Below are 17,751 nucleotides of genomic sequence, written 5' to 3'. Positions count from 1 at the left end.
CTCCAAGGGAGTTCCTTTAACAGAATTAATCTGGATTTACACTATCTAACAGAGTTCAGGACTTCTATTCAATGTCTTTACAGATGAAAGCAGTAAGAAATCAATATTTTTTAAAGGAAATAGTCTTACAAAGAAAGATATTTTTACTTTCTATTTATAGTTCTGTTTTCTTTAGACATTATACTATGACAGAAATAATGAAAAAAATGAGGAATATTTTAAATTTTGATAAAAACAAAAGTTACCAGAGAAGAGATTATTTTTCAGCTTAGGCTGACAGCCTTTCATATATCTATACAGGAATGGGATCAAATAGTTTCTGTAATTACACTTTGTAATTCTGGTATAATAGTAGCTAAACCTCATAACAGTTTGCAACATTACAGAAAGATAATAGGAAAACTACTTTTTAAAATACCATTTTTATCTTGCTCAAAACAGAATAGAATATTCATAAACAGGGGAGCTAGCTACATTAACTTAGGGCTTATTACAATTAAGCACTTTGCACAAAAATATTTGCTGATGAATCAGCACAAAGATCCAGAAACAGAGCTCTGTACCTTTTCTTACCTCCTAAAAAGCAGACAAGGTGTGTCCATTCTTTGAATGCAAAGGATGGTAGACTGGAGCAACTCCATCACTCAGGTTTGGGTCAAACATGCCCTGCTGAAGTTCAGCCCCCCAGCTGTCCCTATTTAAGATGCTTTGGTTTGGTTTGCAGTGACATTCGAGTGAGTGTTAGCAACATCCTTTCCGGGGAGACTATGCTGGAAGTTGTCACCCCATTGTGAGGCAAGTGCACTCCAAGCCTTCACAAGGAGTGTCTGACTTGGTAGTTGGTCTCCTGGAGACCTTCATGCTATGTGTGCGCTGAGCTGCTGATCCCGAGGAACTGGGTTACATCTGTTGTAAAGCTACATTCCTTTTATATACTGCTTCTCCTGTATTGTCTGACGTTACTTGCTTAATATAGACATAGCTTTAATTTCATGCTGTTAGTTTGCCAATACATTTTGGAAGTATGTAATTAAGCCAGAAGTGTAAACTTCAGCCTTGTTTACCTTCAGTAGAATCCAGTGCTTTTCATACATTTTTTGTCCTTCCCAAACAATTAAAAATGTGCATACCTCTATTAAGCCTCTGAATAGAGAAACTGTAGCAGACAAAAGGAATATTTAAGGGGACTTCTATAGGCATTAACATTGTTATAAATAACTACCCAGAATGACCAAGTCACTCAGCAAAAAGGGTAGTTTTAATTGTATAGGTAATGAAAATCACAGAGTAAAACAGCACTGGGTGTAACTGCAGAGTCACTGCTCTGTCAGAACACAACCTTAGAGCTCGCAGGCTCTGCTTATATACAGTCAAAACATACATATTCTTCATTTCTTGTAAAATGATTACCTTTTTAAATCTTTCCATCTGCTTTTGTCAGGAGGGATTGTGATATTCTTAGCTTAAACTTTCACTTGAGGAGCTCAGTGGCTCAGGTTTTATCTCTCTGTCTTGGGGTACTCCCTCCTTGTCTTAACTGCATCTGTCTCCTATTGTGTTGAAGTACCCGGCTTAATCTTTGTTTACATTGTTTCTGTCTTGTATCAAAAGGCTGCTTAGTCATTAATTTTGACTTTCTTCTTTTACTCCCTTTTTGTATGTGAAACTAAGTTCATGTCTGGCTTATAGTTGCTCTGTTGCTAAATCTTTACGGCATATTCCACAATGCCCAGATGTGTGATATTCAATGCTTTCAGAATCCCATTGAATGATTTGGCAAGCCATACAGTATACTTTATTATATTTTTGACACAAATTAGGCCTACATTTCTCACAACATGCAACCTCATAAGATGAATCTCAGCAGCTGCTTAGTGGTCCGAAGCAACTGGCATAGCAATATGTAATGTGAAGTAAAAGAAGAATCTAAAGAAACCATTTCACTTCAATGGGAAATTAGTCAGGTCATAAAAATTAGTGCTGAATCTTAGGAGAAATGCCACAGAAATTTCAATAAGCATCAAGAGCATTCTGGGATTCTGTCTCACCTGGGAGAGATACCAGTGCTGAAACAATAACCCACTGATCTTGAGGGAATTTAACTGAGGAACCCCATTGACCTTGCCAAGTCTAGTTTGCTTTAGCTGTAAAAGCTCAGAGAACACCAGTCCACGTGGCTTGGGTAAACAGATGGGTGCATTTACATGTACATTGTGTGTATTCTTCCAGGCAAGCTGCAAAGTTACAGGATGCATCATGTAGTTCAGTTATATTCAGAGAAGAAAAAAAGACAAATGGGTGGCAACCTGAACTTACCAGGGAAAAAAAGGCAAAAATCCTTTTGACTTAACTCAAACTAGGATTTAAATAAACTTCTTAGTAAAATCTTCTTGTGTTTAGAAAACTGTCATCTACCCAATGTTAAACACACTGGCTTATTAAACAAAGCTCCTTTTGACTTCTTTGCATAATGATTTGGCCATACAGTTTTGCTAATTTGGTTGGTTCCCATTTTAACTGTCTGAGTTATTCCTTTGAACTTCGCCTGTCTATCTTTATTAGTCATAATTGGCAAGTGTACAATAAACAGGATGCATAAGAGCTGATACTTGAATTCAGCAGTCTGTAATTAGATTAAGCTTCATCCTACTTTGAAAGAAAATTGACTATGCAGCAGATGTCAATTTTACTGAAATTTCTGTGTGGGCTACACTATTACATATGTGCAATAACATCTGATCATGTAAAGCCTGCCACCTGTACCTGACTGGGAAGTGTGTTCCCCTTTTTCTTTCCTGCTTTCACATTATTTTTATCTTATTTTTTCTTTCCCTTTCTGTCTTGCTTTCACCTTGTCTTTCATCTTAAAGCCATATTATTATACTGGCAGATTGACAAGAAGTGGACATAATTTCACACTACTGTTGTGAAAAATACAACATTTTGATGGTACATTGTAATGCTATTCTAATATCCCAAGGTATGCCTCTTAAACAAGCAAAATTTGAAGAAGATGGGCTGTGCACATTTTAAAGTCTAATATTTATTATCAAAACTCTAAAGAAACACCATTGAAGCCACAATATTAAACAGATTTTTATACCTAGAAAAATAATTAAACTATTTCTGATTTTGATCCTGCTTCTTGAACACAGACCAGAGAATTTAGAAGGAGATGCTAAAAGGAAGTGAGGGAGTTAAAAAGATGGAGGAACTAGAGATTGGGCCTTTATGTTCATAGCATCATCAGTCTGTGCATCTGCAGTATTTTCATTACACCTGAAAAATTTTCAGTCATATCTGGAAAATTCATAACAGTCCTCCCTTTTTTTGTCCTTAGATCAACATTTTGCTGATCCTTCTTAAATATGTTTCTCAGCTTTGGCCTTTGTTATTAATTTCCAGTGCTAAACCACATCACAGGGCTCTGATTGCCTCCCATCTCAACTGCTGCAGCCTCCCCTTCTCTTGACAATAGCAGTCTTGCCACAACACTGTATTGAAGATCTCTCTTTAGGTCTGTTGACCATGCAGCCACTTTCTTTGATTTTCCCTACATCTTTCTCTTCTGTATATCAAATGTAAGCTGCTTGTCTTCACTTCCAAGGATTTTTATGGCCTATTCCCACTGTCATCTTATTGTGACAGACTGAACTACCACATAGGTGGAAAACCTGACAAGCATCTGGCTCCAATTAGCCACCTATCTTTTTAAGAGCGGGTGGGAGCAAGGGGAGATCTAAGTGCTGTATAATCAGGCCCAGCTCTTTCTGAAAAGCCCTCCTATGGTGTAGAAGGGTAGATGTTGAAGGCATATCAAAGGGATAACAGTCCAGGCAAAGGAGGAAGGATGAAAGGCCATGTCTCAGTGAAGAAATAAAAAAAAAAAGGAACTGGAACTGAAAGTAATTGGGGACCCAGCAATTCTGCAACAGAGTGAAATGCAATGCAGCAATGAGACCCAGGTGGAACTCCTTGAGAACTGTTTGCCACAGCTCTCCTCCCATAGTATGGCTGAGCCTGTGTTCTAATGATCTTAGTCTGTCCTAAGTGCTGGGTGTGACACTACAGAGGAGAGCGCTGCACATGTCTGATTGGCAGTCTGATTGAAAACCTAGTGCATATCTGTGAGTCAATGACCATTACAGGCTTCACATAGTGAATGGTACCTATTGGGACACAAAATATAAACAAATCCGTACTCGGGGATCGCCAAAACTAAACACCTGGTCTGAGTGCACACTTTTATCTTCCAGAGCAATCCATGCAGGATGAAATGGGCTCCTGATTGACTGTGCTGGGGAATACCTGCCTTTAGATGTAAAAAAAAAATCCTTTTCTCTTGTCATGACAAACTCTGTAAAGAAATAGCAACTGTGTTTATGGATAATACTTGATTGGGCTGTTTATCCTTACAAAGGCCACAAAGTCTTAGTTTAGTCAAACTATGTTATTAAGGGGTTTTTGGTAGAATATATTAGTAATTTGGGATTTATGGCTTAACATCCCTCTCTTTCACTCTTGCAAGGATTCTCAAGGGTGCCTGTAATCAAAGTTCTCACTCTGTAAATCCTTGTAATAAATCTTTCATCTTACTTGTTAGGTGTTTCATACTCTAGCACCTTGTGTTCAGTATTTAATTATCTTTTGTTGTTAAAGGACATGAGTAAAGGCAGAAAATAGTCTCACGGCGTCCTTCCATCATGAAAGTCTCTTCATGCCAGGTTGTCTGAAGTCAGTAAAACTCTTCAACCGTTTCTTAGTATGTTTTTAGTACAGGGTGACACTATCTGTTGTTCTTTTGCTTTTGGACAAGGGGAAGGAAGAGCATTTGCATAAAGGCTCCTTTTCTATACGGGACTTAAAATTTTAGCAAATTAATCTGCATCGCTACAAGGATGAATTTTTCCACTGATCTTGGCATTTACACATCCTTCAGCCAGCCACTTTGAAGCCTTGGAACACTGCTAGGTTTCTGGGTCACTCTGCCCCTTTTCTGTACTTCCAAATAGGAAATAAACTTTTATGATATTAATTTTAGAAGTTGGAGGACATCCTTTGCTTTACAAAGAAGATGAAAATTCCCTTTTTATGAGGAGTCACATGGAAAAGATGAGGGGTAATGAATACAAGCTATGCTGGGGAGATTCCAAATGGACCCAAGAGGAAAATTTTTCACAATGAGAACAAGTCAGCCATTAGAAAAATCTCGCCGGGGAACCAGTAGATTTCCCAACACTGGACATTTGAAATTCAGCTGGACAGGTCACTCAGCCACTTTGTCTGGACTGTATTTTTGACAAAAATAGTTGGACCAGATGGACATTGAGTTCCCTTCCAACCTGGTATTCTATGATCCTGTGATTCCATGATTTTCTCTTTCATGTTCAAGGTGGAGTTTCCTGTCCCTCGCCTCCTTCCTTCCATCCTTCCTTCCCATGGAACAGCCTGAAAATCCAAATTTTACTCAATTCCTCAATTGTGTGTTTTTAACCTTACACAGATGCCCTAAAGTTTCTGTTCAGCTGAGGATACCATAGAGCACATGAGCTTTTCTATGAAATCTTAACTGCCCAGTGTCCTTTAATTACCCTTCCTATAGATGGTTTCCAAAGTCCCTGCCCAGAGTTACACAAATTTGCATGGCTGCATCAAACTAACTTTGGTATACATGATTTTTCAGAACTAAGCCAAGTACAGAAGTTCAGATAAAAAAAGGCTTTCAAAAAAATTTTCTTCAACTAGTGTTTAAAATGTTCTTAGAAATGCTCTTTTTTTTCTTAGTGAAGGACTTCAACCTTCAGTCTCATTTTTAAAATGTCATGTGTATTTCATATAGAACACTAACAATAACCAGTATTATAAAAGTCAAGTGGCTTCATTTTAAAACATTGCTTTAATTTCTAGAACTCTCATACTATGAAAAGAAATGCCATTTGTAAAAAAATATAAGGCTGTTCATCTATCACTATCCCTGATATACTATCAAGGATGTCTCTTTAACCTTAATTGTTCTTCACTGAAGCATTCAATTTCCTGTTCTCTCTTCTTTCAGTCCTTCTGTCTTTGCTCAAAAACTGAGTCCTTTTTAACATTGAAATTGCCTGAAATGCAATTGTGAAAGGGATGATTATAAAGTTTTCAAATGTGAATGGAAAGACAATGTATTGTGCCTGAGAGCAGTGTGCTCTGGTTTTAATTTTTCCAAACAGAAATTTTTAGTGGCTTTATCAAATATTGACAAAGTGCTATATTTATTATTTATATAATGGCTGTAATAAATGAAATGTAGATCATACTTAGTCATGATGTCCAAAAATGACAAGAACTGAAAAACTTATCCATGATGAATTATTTGACCTTTCGTAATTAGAGAAGGAAGCACAACACAGGTGTCTTCCTGTAGTTAGAAATAATACTCCTGAGAAAGTATCTACATTGCAAGTTAAAATGTGTTTCTACTCAAAAGCAGTTCAAGTAAAGTGGAAACACAACCTCACAGCACAGTTCTCATTCAGAGTGTAGTTTGGTGTTTATAATTGCTAGCACAACAAATGACGGGCCCTGTTGTGTTTGATGCTGTTATAGACAATATAAATGGCCTCTGCAGGAGGCTCACAGGAGAGAGAAAAACTAAATGCACAGCTTAACTTGCCCGTCAGTTATGGTACTGATGATTATTTTTGTTAGGATCAAAGTGAAAACCATCAGAAAATGAAAGAGTAGAAATGACACTGCTTAAAAATTAGCAGCTATCAACAATTAGCAGGGCTGTTTTTCTTTTGCCCTTTCTTATCTCATCATTTTACTCCTCTTTTTTGTAACCATCAAGAAGCTATGAACTTCTTACTGGCTCAATTCATCTTTATTTTGAATGGTGCTTACTTCCTGATTCATGTATTATGTCTTAGTTATCAAAACACATTTCTTTCTGTAAGCAAGTTACTTACATGTTTACACTGCATTTTAAAGTAGAAATGGTACTTTGGATATCTGACTGCATTTTGACTACCGTTTTTTCAGAGATGCTACATGCCCACCTTTTCTGTAAAAAAGAGCTGATGCTTTCAGACTTGAGTTGTTGACTGTTTTAGGAAGGAGCCCTGCACCTCAAAGTGGCAAATTGCAGAAGTCCCATACCTATGAACATTTGGGGAAGAACAACTCTTTAACCACCTTATCTGCCTACCGTCTTCAGAGTTTTGTTAATCTTTCCCTTGTCTGTCCTCAGACGTCCCTCTTCCAACTCCAAACTGTTGAAGCCTTCTGAACAAAATATGTGGTCATTTCCTCAGCCATTTTAGTACTTTTCTGTGCCTTTTATGACAATGTCTGTCCTCTAACAGATGTGGAATCTGAAGCTGTCTGCAATAACAGTTAACAACTGTTTTAGTGCTCAGTTCTTAATTATTGATATACAGAATCTTGGTAGTTTAAGCTATGTATTTTCTCGAGTGTGACTGGTGTTATATGTTATGCTAATGATTAGGTTACTTAAATTCGTGCTTTAAAACCAGTAATTTTTTAAAAAGCTGCATTATTCTTTGACCAGCTAGGTGTCCTACAGCTGAACACGGGGAAACTCAGCATGATTGCCCTAGTCCTGGCCTGGGAGCCGGGGTTGCAGGCTGCAAGCCTGGCATAGATGACTGTGAACCTCTGTAATATCTAAGATGTGGATGACTCAAAATGGGATTTAAAATAATTAGCACATTGACACTTCAAAAGCAGCAGATACAAGTGAAGAAAGGTTCAGTCTCATCTGCATTTCAGTCAGCCTCTTGGTTCAACCAAGGGGAGAGAGCTAGCTCTGGTGTTTCAGTCTATGCTCTGGTCTCACTGGTGGAACACACAGCAAAACAGTTGAGTCTTGCAATAACAGGGCACCAGATGTTGAGCCTACCCCTGCTGCTGGTCCTCACAAGGCTTCCAGATGAATGCTGCTGGATGCAGAGTAGTGTGACAGAAAGGAGTTTATTTCTCCGTTTGCCTGGTAATAAAATGCGTAAGTAGCATGCCAAACATCCCCTTGCTCCTTCTGGAGTTGCAGAGGCTTTAATCATTCACAAAATCTCCCAGTTCACTTTTTCCCTCCTCCTCCCTCTTAAATGTTTTGAAAGCCTTGTCATGAACAGTATAGAAAATGAGGCATAGATTAGATTAAATGTTTCCATCTGGAGCGAATATAGCTGTAAATTAGTGGACTCAAAGAAAGTAGTTAAATGCACATAAAAATAAAGCCCTTCTGAAGCACAGCACTGCTAATGACACGACATTTAGTTAGGTGTTCACAGACAGACTCTAACCAGTGTCAGTGGTACAGCATGAGGTACCTGCTTGCAGAAGGTATAAGCTACCAAAGGGCAGCAGTTCTTTTCAATGTGTGTATAATTGCTCTTACTGATTTCAAAGTTTTGGGCTATTAAGTAGCTGACATTTTATGGTGGACTTGCATGTGACATATGAATCATTGCGTGTTTACATAATCTGCATGGTTTAAAAAATGATATTTAAGTGCTAGATTCATAGCACTGCCCTAAAAAAACAATCAACCAACCAAGAACAACAACCATCAGAAAACCTACTCCAAAACCAACAACAAACTGGTCTGTTTTCGAAAGGAAAACTGTAAATACATATAGAAAGAAAAAAAAACCACAGGAGAGTGAACTGTGAAAATTTAAACAAAATATTAAATTATAGGAGATTAACCTAGAAAAATGTGAAAATGTTTTCCTCTGTTTAGTGAACTGAAATGATTCACAGAAGGATCGGATGATTTTCTGACCCTGTAGACTATAAGGTGTGAAAGAAGGAAGGTTTTATTCTGGTAGAAATGAGCTTCTAAGTCTGCTTAGTCATCTGCAGATGCATCACCCCAGGTGATGTCTTCACATGTGATCTCATTCCTAAACATCTTGGTCTGCAAAGCAGAGCTTTGACCCATTATGTCCATTGGCATGGATATTTTTTGTGTGTGAACACGTTGCAACTGAGGTCACCTGTGCTTAAAAAAATTGTACATAACTTATGGAGAATATTCAAAGAATTTGCAATTACATAACCAATGATGTTAGCAGTCTGCTAACTTCAGGTCTTCTGGTCACTGTTGTCATTCCAGTAAGAAGGCATCTGACTGATTTTACACTTTCAGGGCACATGGCAGATCTAGCTCGCCTCTTTTGGGAGGAAATGGTCTAGCTCCCCTCAGTCCCTCAACTTCTCCCTGTGTACCTTTGTCAGTCTGAGCTGGTTCAGATGTCAGGCCCCATCAGAGCAGATTTGGCTCACCAATCTAGAAGAAAAAGAACTTGGGTGGGCAAGAAAAAACCAACATAGTTTGGTTTGTGGTGTTAGTTGTTGTAATCAACTGATTGCCAGCTGAAGAGCACAGATGAAGTGGATCAGTCTGAAAGTGGGTCTGGGAGAGGAGGCAAGGGAAGAGGGAGCAAGGCCTTGTGGCAGGAGGGCAGCATTAGATTGGGTCTGAGGTTGCTAAAGTGGCCTGGTACTTTGATGCCTTGGACAGAAATTGTCTCACTCACTGCCCCCTGCTTTTAATAGGGCCTACTATACTTATTTTTGTTCTGGCCCTTGGAGACTACTTTGTCTTAGCTACCAGAAAGCTCTTTGCTTTCTTTCTGCATGCTAGAATATTTTTCTGGCTAGTGTAGTGAATTGGATGACCTTAATGAGGATTTGGGTGAGTGTTCTAGTCAGTAAAGGAATGAGAGAAGGAGGTGACTGATAATTCACCACATAACTTGAAAGCCAGTGATTAGGAATCTAGCAGAGAAAGGAGGGAAATGGATGTACAACTAGAAAGTGTAATCAATTTTATGACATAAGGAGTGATTGTCGTGGGCATATATGATTTGGGGGACATTCGCATTATGTTATTTCTTAGTGATTACAAACAGCTTTCTCTTTTGTATTTCCTGCCTTAAACAGTAGGCAAGGTGTCATTTCTCATTCTTCTACACAGTCAAGGGTACATTAATTATCAACTACTTGATAATAATGATGTAAAATTCTGGAGAGATTTTATGCCTTATTCATTGCTTGAGCATGATTTCATAACTTGCAAAGTGGGAGTCGAGTACTGGTGGTGCCGAGAAATCCTAGGACAGCAGCAGAGAACCAAAGAAAACCCAGAAGCAACCTGTATTAGCCTAATAATTAGAGTATGTGAAATCAGCTGTTGCATTCAGATACATTTCTGTAATGTTTATCTCTAGGATAGGAGTCTATTTGCCATGTTGAATTTAGAGGAAAGTGTGTGTTCTACAGAGATTCAGGGCCGCTCCCTCATAGTTTGGCTGCAGGAGGTGGGTTGAGAGCATGGTCCCCCTGAACTCTCTGCATAGGAAGGCATCCATCAAATGGGATGGAGGGAATCTCCCTTTAGATATCTTTCAAAAGATTTACCCCACTTTTCTTATGGTACTAGAAATGGATGCATTAGAAAAAATAATTTACAAGGGTTTAATGTTGGAACTGAAACTTACTGTATTTAAATCTGTATCAATTTCTTGTGATGAATTAATATTTATATGACACTCTTCCACCTGAAAAATTCCCATTTTTTTCCACAAATAAAAAGGAACTAATAAATAATTATTGTGACATTTCAGAGACAACAGGCTTTTGGGAAGCTCACATAGGAGTCACATCTACACAGAATTAGACACTTCACATCTCCACTCACTCTTTATAATGTAATACATGAAATTAAGAAAGACCCTTAAATGACTGAAAAAAATCATAGGACAACTCTGTAGACTGGAACATTCTGCAATTGATGACCAAACTTGAAACAGGACTAAACACTGGTGATGACACTTCTGCAAATATCATTTCCACTAACAGTCAGGTTCTTAATATAACCATAATCCAAAAGAAAAATCCTCTTCATGTCTGACATTGCCCCCTTGAACAGACTTATCTTATGTGGTTTATTTTCATATGAACAAAGGACTATGTAGGTTTTCCTTTTATTTCCAATACAAGTGCAAATTACATTCAGTTCTGATTCTTTTGTAGAACTTAAGGGTATACAAGGAAATGTATTAAAAGGCACTCAAGGCACTTAAAGACTTTGATGGCTGTGTCTGAGTTTCATGTGGGTGCACTTAGTGATGTGAACTGCTGCCTTGCCACCTAGATTTTCTGGTCTTGGGTTGCAGCTTGGTTGTTCTTCAAGGAAATACAGGGATTTGGAATAGAGACAGTGGACATGGGAATATAGTTTGTTACCAGGTCTAAGTGCAATGCTGAAATGAGATTTAGCTACCATGCATATTCAGAAACTATGTATTCATTTTGTTCTTTTTTATGTTTCTGTGTGGATATACTATTAGTCCTAAAATCCTCTGTTTTCTGATATTAATTTAAACTTAAGGGGGAAGTAGAAACCGCAATTCTGAGTTCCATCCAGGGTGATGAGATCAGATGAAAATGTGCTGCAACTGTAGGGACTGTTTGCCACTGTACACTCTTAGCTATTAACTGATCAGCTCAAAATCTGTACTTGCACAAAGCACTGGTGCTGACAACAAGCTATTAACTCTCAGCACTTTGGGCACAAGGGGAAGGAGAGAAAAATACAGAAAAGCATTTTCAACAGACTGGGAGATAAAAGGCAATCAGGACAGCTATGTGCATACAGATTTTCACTGGAAATCCTCAGTATCTCACTTGAGTTTTGTAGGACAAGCACAAACCTGAAGAAAATCTCTTGATAAAAAGGTTGAAAATGGTATATATGGCATTTTTGGGAGTAAATAATTGAAAGATATCACTTGGAAAAAAGCATTTAATTGAGGCTTGGCAAATCTGGTTCAGGAAGGTTGTAGTCCCTTCTGCTTGCAGCTGCTTTTGTTTCTTCTGCCTCTCATAAATCACTGTCTCCTTTATTGTGCCAGTGTGACTGTTTATACATTTTTTTCTCTGAAAACTATGAGTCATATTTTCTAGAGTTCATACCCTCTTCTGTTTTTAAACCTGATTCCTTTTTCACTGAGCTGGTTTAAAAACCTGACAATGAATTGAATCCCATGATGAAGGATCAGCTTGCTTACTACTGTTCAGCCTGACTAAACCTACTGCTGAACTAGTGAATTTGCTGCTTTGTCTCTGCCTCAGTGCTTGTGAAATCCAAATGGCTGGTTCTGGGAGGTAAACCAGCAAGAAAAATAACACTACAAACTAGCAGCTCAAAGCACATCCTTCCCTGTTGGTTGGGATCCTTGTCTGACTCATGGCAGGGTCAGCATAGGTGTGAGGGTAGAGGCTGGGGCCAGCAGGTACATTCCATTCACATTTCTATTGGGTTAAGCTGTCCCTTGGCTGCTTCTTTTATATGCAGCACCTGAAAGTCCCTGATTCAGGATTCAGGAAGACATTTCTTCATAAGATATTATGTATGTCTTTATTTGGAAGGAACTTTTTTTTCCCCTCATCCTGTCAAAAGCTGTATTAACAGCAATCCATATTATATTGCTCCCTAAGAGCCTGAATTTGCTACCATAATTTACACAAATAATTTTAACTTATTTAACAAGTCCCAGTGGGAGTATCTTCTTAGGAACTACATGGGCAGATAAGTAGCACATTCAGGGATTAAGTTCTAAATTTACTGCTAAACTATCAATTTTTTGGGCACTTTCCTTCTTTTAAGGTCATGTTGCACATTTTCCTGTCATGTATTCCTTAGTACAAATCTCTGATTGACTTGACTTTTCTGATTTAGTTCAATGGTAAATATTTTTGTGTTAAAAATATTTGCAAGTTGTTGAGAATGTTGCAAGTTTCTTTCTTTTTCTTTTTTTTTTCTTTTTTCCTTTTTGTTTTTCCTTTTTTTCCCCTTCCCCTCCCCTTTTTATCTTTTTTCTTTTTTCTTTTCCCTCCTTTTTCCTTTTTTTCCTTTTATTCTTTTTTCTTTTTTTTTTACTTTTTTCCTTTCCCCCATTTTTTCTTTTTTTTCCTCTCCCCTCCCTCCTTTTTTCCTTTTCCTTTTTCTTTCTCTCTTTTTTCCTTTTCTTACTATAAAAAAAGTGAAAATAAATGGTTTATAAGAACACGGTTAATGATGTTCATATGGCTGACTTTGTTATCTGACATATGAGGTAGGGATCTGACATAAAGAAGTAGGGATACTTGGAACCCAAGTAGTTTTACTTTCAGTTGTTTTACCCTGGAAAAGTTTTATCTGCTTGGATTAGCACTGCAGAGCAAATTGACTCCTCATATTACTGTCAAGTGTATATAGTAAAATAAACATATTCGAGTTTTATGATTTTGGAATGTATCTTACCAAACAGAGCCTTGTTCTGAAGGATACTGCATGAATTCAAGTGTCCTTGCCAGTAAAATAGAGAATCTGCTCAGTTATTGTTCCCATATTCCCACTAATTAAAAGTGGGCTCAGTTTGTCTTCCTGCACATGTGACCAGCTAAACTCTGTCTCCCAGATGTTGCTAAAAGTCTTAGAAAAACAGCATTAATAATATGCATATATCAGTTAGTTTTCCTTGTTTTTCTTAGTATATTGATGGGTATGGAGTAGACAATACTTCATGCTGCCTTCCAGCTGTTCTTCCTGTGGTGCCAGCATTTGGGAATAAATAGAGCTCTGTTGCTCCCCATGTAATTTTGAAAGTATCTTAGATGCAAGTGTTGGTGAATCACCTTATGACAGAGTTTAGAAAGGTTGGGTTTCTAATGAAACTATTCATTCAGCATAGAAACAAATGTACAATCTTCTCTCCTGTATATAAAGCACTGTTAAACCAGGGATGTGATCCAAATCAAACTCTTTGACTTTTATATGCAGAACTTGACTTATTATGCTGCATCAAACTTATATTCTCTAGCATTTCGTTTTGCTGTACTCAGGAACCCCATTTTGTTTTGGAAGAGTCACACTGTAAAGAAGAGATGACTTTGTCATAATGAGAATTATTTCCTGTCAAACCCCAAACTGAACAGTTTAAATTTTCTTATTTGATGACCAGATTCTTTTCACTTCCAACCTAGCCAGCTCTTCTGAACATCACTTTTACTTTTCTTATATTTACAAATCAAATCAGGATTTCAGTTTAAGCCTCATGTACCGTAGTTTTTCTTTCCATTCTACCAGAGGTGTTACTTTTATTTATTTTTAGAATGCATAAAAACATTTTGCCAATCTCTTAAAAATCCTTTAAGACACAGCTAATCTGAGTAAACTGACATTTAATCAATTTCTTTATTTACATTCTGACCTTAACTGTAGTGCTTGAAATCACCTTACAAAGAAAAAAACTAGTGAATATATTTAACTTCAAATCAATAGAGTAAATATAAAGCCTCAACAGTGGGATAACAAATTTATTTATTTGGATAAATAACAAATGAGTAAAGAGATTTCTGCTATTGTGGAACTGAATGAGAACAGAGAAGAGGAATGTATGAAATGACTACAAAACTATGAAGCCTCCCTGAAGAGTGTTCACATCCTAGCTGGTGGAGAATGAAAATATATGTTATGCATAAAATGACTCAGTATGACTGTACTTGTGTTAAAATCCTAAAATTCTTTCCCCCTGAGGTTTGTGCACTTTTTGAGGAATTTTAAAATATAGTGATACCAGAAAAGATTTGTGTTTTCCTAGTTATGAATCTTTCTGTACAATTTGTGTACACTGGAGGCTTACATGTCAGGGTTGCTGTTGATGTTTCTCCTAGCTTTTGATGGAGACTTTTTTTGTGGGAGTAGGATACTGATATTCCTAAACAGCTACTAGAAAACACCTTCCATAACTACTCTGTGGTCTTTTTGTGCACTTTCTTTCAACGAGTCATCTTGTGGTACTTCAAAATAAAACCTAAAGCATGGACTATAAATAAGTCATGCAAAACACTGAAAGGTTATTTTTTTCTTCTTTACTTGGTCATTAATAGATGGACAGCACCATATGCTTTTTTATTAATGTGTTAAAATATACATTTAATTACATCCTTATTGTATCCCTTTTTTTTTTTGGTCAATGCCTACCTCTTAAATGTTTTTCACAATACTACTCTTTGTTCTGCTCTGCAGAGTATACACAGGAAGATTCTTCCTGACTAGAGTATTGGGTGGCAAATAGCAACAGAAAGTATATTCTAATGACTTTGACTAGGAAATTGCTGTGATTCCCAAGGTATCTGTTGCTCCATGAATTATGAATATGCATGCAGTAGCATATAGGGATGTATGTAAAGCCTGTTTATTCTCCAAGATGTCCTGGCTGAAACCCTCTGCATACACTGCCTTTTTCATCTGCTGTGCTGAGTGCCTGCAGGCACAGTAGTGCTCTGCTGCTTCTGCTGTCATGAGCAGCCACTTGTGACCCTCTGCAGCCTCTCTGCAGTGTTACCAACCTACAGGAACAGCTGCAGTTGGACCATTTCAGGCAGATACTATTTCAGACAGACACTGTGGGGAAAAGATTTATTTGGCAAGGTACCCACAATCATCATGTGAACCTCAGCTCCTAGGGTTCAGGAAAGACTCTCTGGTAAGAAAATGGCTTTAATAACCTTATTATGGGACATCAGGCATTTTTAAGCCCTTGCCATACTTGTGCTTTTACCATTTGGAAAACAAGAGTCCATTTGAGATTTATCATGCTGCACATTATCAAGAAATAGAAATCCGCAGCGGCCTGTGGCATTCTCATAGCTTCAAAATCTACAGATGGTTGACTTTTGAAATGATTTATGAATAGGTTCACATGATTTGGGTAACAATGTAGTTTCACTGAAGTTTAAAACCCCCTTTATAGTGCAATGACAACCAAAATATTCGCATCCTGCCAAGTTTTTCTTGGTCTGTATGTACTAGATGGATTATTGCTCCTAGACCTGTAAAAGCTGTATTTTAAAATATGAATTCTATCAATTTAATATATAATTTAATGCATTAATTGATTTTATGGAAAAGTAAAATCTCTGAAGTGAGCTCTGTGGACCTTGCTGGACAGTTACCACTGCTCCTCATTCCATAGTTGTTCTGCCTCAGGATGAGAGTGCACTGAATATCTGTTAGATGTTTCCCAGCGTGGATCAGTGTTACTTCTAAGCTGAGTTGCATCATTTACATTACATTAGCAGGGAAATGTTGAAGATCTTGGGTACTCAATCCCTTAGACTCTTGGGACTGGTGAATTGAAAGACTCTCAAGACCACATATACTTTTTCTTTATGTCTTCGGTTGCTTGGCTGTTATAGGGAGTTTACCCTTGGGCAAATAGGACAGATTTGCCCAGACGACTTTCTGTCACTAGCAAACATTGTATCCCCCGACCATTAGAAATAACTGATGATAAAGTTTGACTTTCATCACCTGCTCAGGATGTGACCTGGCTATCCTTGTGTTTTGGAGTTTGACAAAGCAGATTGGGTTGTCCTTTGGGATAAGATGGAGTATGATGAAAAAAACCAATAGTTTGGGGGTTTTTGTTTTGTTTTGTTTTTTAAATGATCATGTAATTATGAATAATCAGAAATGCCAGGATCTCCAATCTGTGAAACCCTGTGTAACTGACAACAAAGATCCTGAGTGCATAACTATTTTTCTTACTATATGTGGTACACAGATATGAATAAAGATATCATTGTGCATTTAAAGATTGGCAACTTCTGCTTTCATTGGTCAGACCATTCTGTCATTTGAAGGAACTGGCTTCAAGTGTGCTATGGGCACGTTTCTCATTTTTATGGATTATGTTCTCCCAATTGTGATTTTTGAAATGATCTGTCAGGATACCCTCAGGCATTAGATGGCTTTTGTTCCTGGTCAGACAAATGAAAATATTCGTCTAATGACCCTTTTCTAATTTCAGGTAAAAGAGACAATTGGGTATGTCAATGATGATGTTATTAAGAATAGGAAACCCTGTGACAGAGTCCTCTCAAATTTTTGTTGTTGCCTGTCAGCAATTTACAACTGGCACTGTCTGCTGACAGACATAGTGACTCATTAGTGAAATCGTTTGAAGAAAAAAATCAGGAATTTTGCAACTGTCATCTGAACATAAATTTAAACTATATTTTTGCTCCTTTTAATGACATTGGGAAGACAAATTTCTTAGTGATTATGCCATACTTTTCCAGATTTTGTCTCATGATCTAACTGCTATAGAAGTTGAAAATGTGAAATGGTGTAATTTGAAAATATATATTAAAAAAATAAAGTAGCAATTATTATTTATAGGAAATAACAAGGGTTAGAAAAATAAACACTTCCTTATGTACCTCCAAGGGAGATATTTAGTTACTTGCTTATTTGTTGCTATGAAAAATGTCAGGAAAAAGATTGCATTGATATGTAAATGAGGAGCTGCATTCTAACCCTGTATGAAAGCTGAGGTAGAGGTAAAATGAGGCATCTTGGCAATAAGGGCACAACAATTTTTGCTCCACAGCTTGGACAGTTTGGAATTACTACAGGTCTCATCTGGTTCAGAGAACACTCTTGTTGATTCAACAGCAGAGAACCAACTTTGTAGTTTTGCATATTATTCTACAGCTGTATTCAACAAGTCTTGTCATTAACTGGAAGAAAAAATATGGCTTGTTTTCTAGGAGAGGAACCAGTGTTTTTTTAAACAGTGTCCGCTTTGTCTGAACACAATGAGCATAGCTCCATCTTCAAAAGTGATTTGATGTATTTATTGGGATCATATAATTGCCTTCACCTTTTATACATGTTTTTGATACTAAGTA

Source organism: Pithys albifrons, chromosome 1, assembly GCF_047495875.1.
Source record: "Pithys albifrons albifrons isolate INPA30051 chromosome 1, PitAlb_v1, whole genome shotgun sequence".
Taxonomy (NCBI): Eukaryota; Metazoa; Chordata; class Aves; order Passeriformes; family Thamnophilidae; genus Pithys; species Pithys albifrons.
This window is presented reverse-complemented; position numbering follows the sequence as displayed.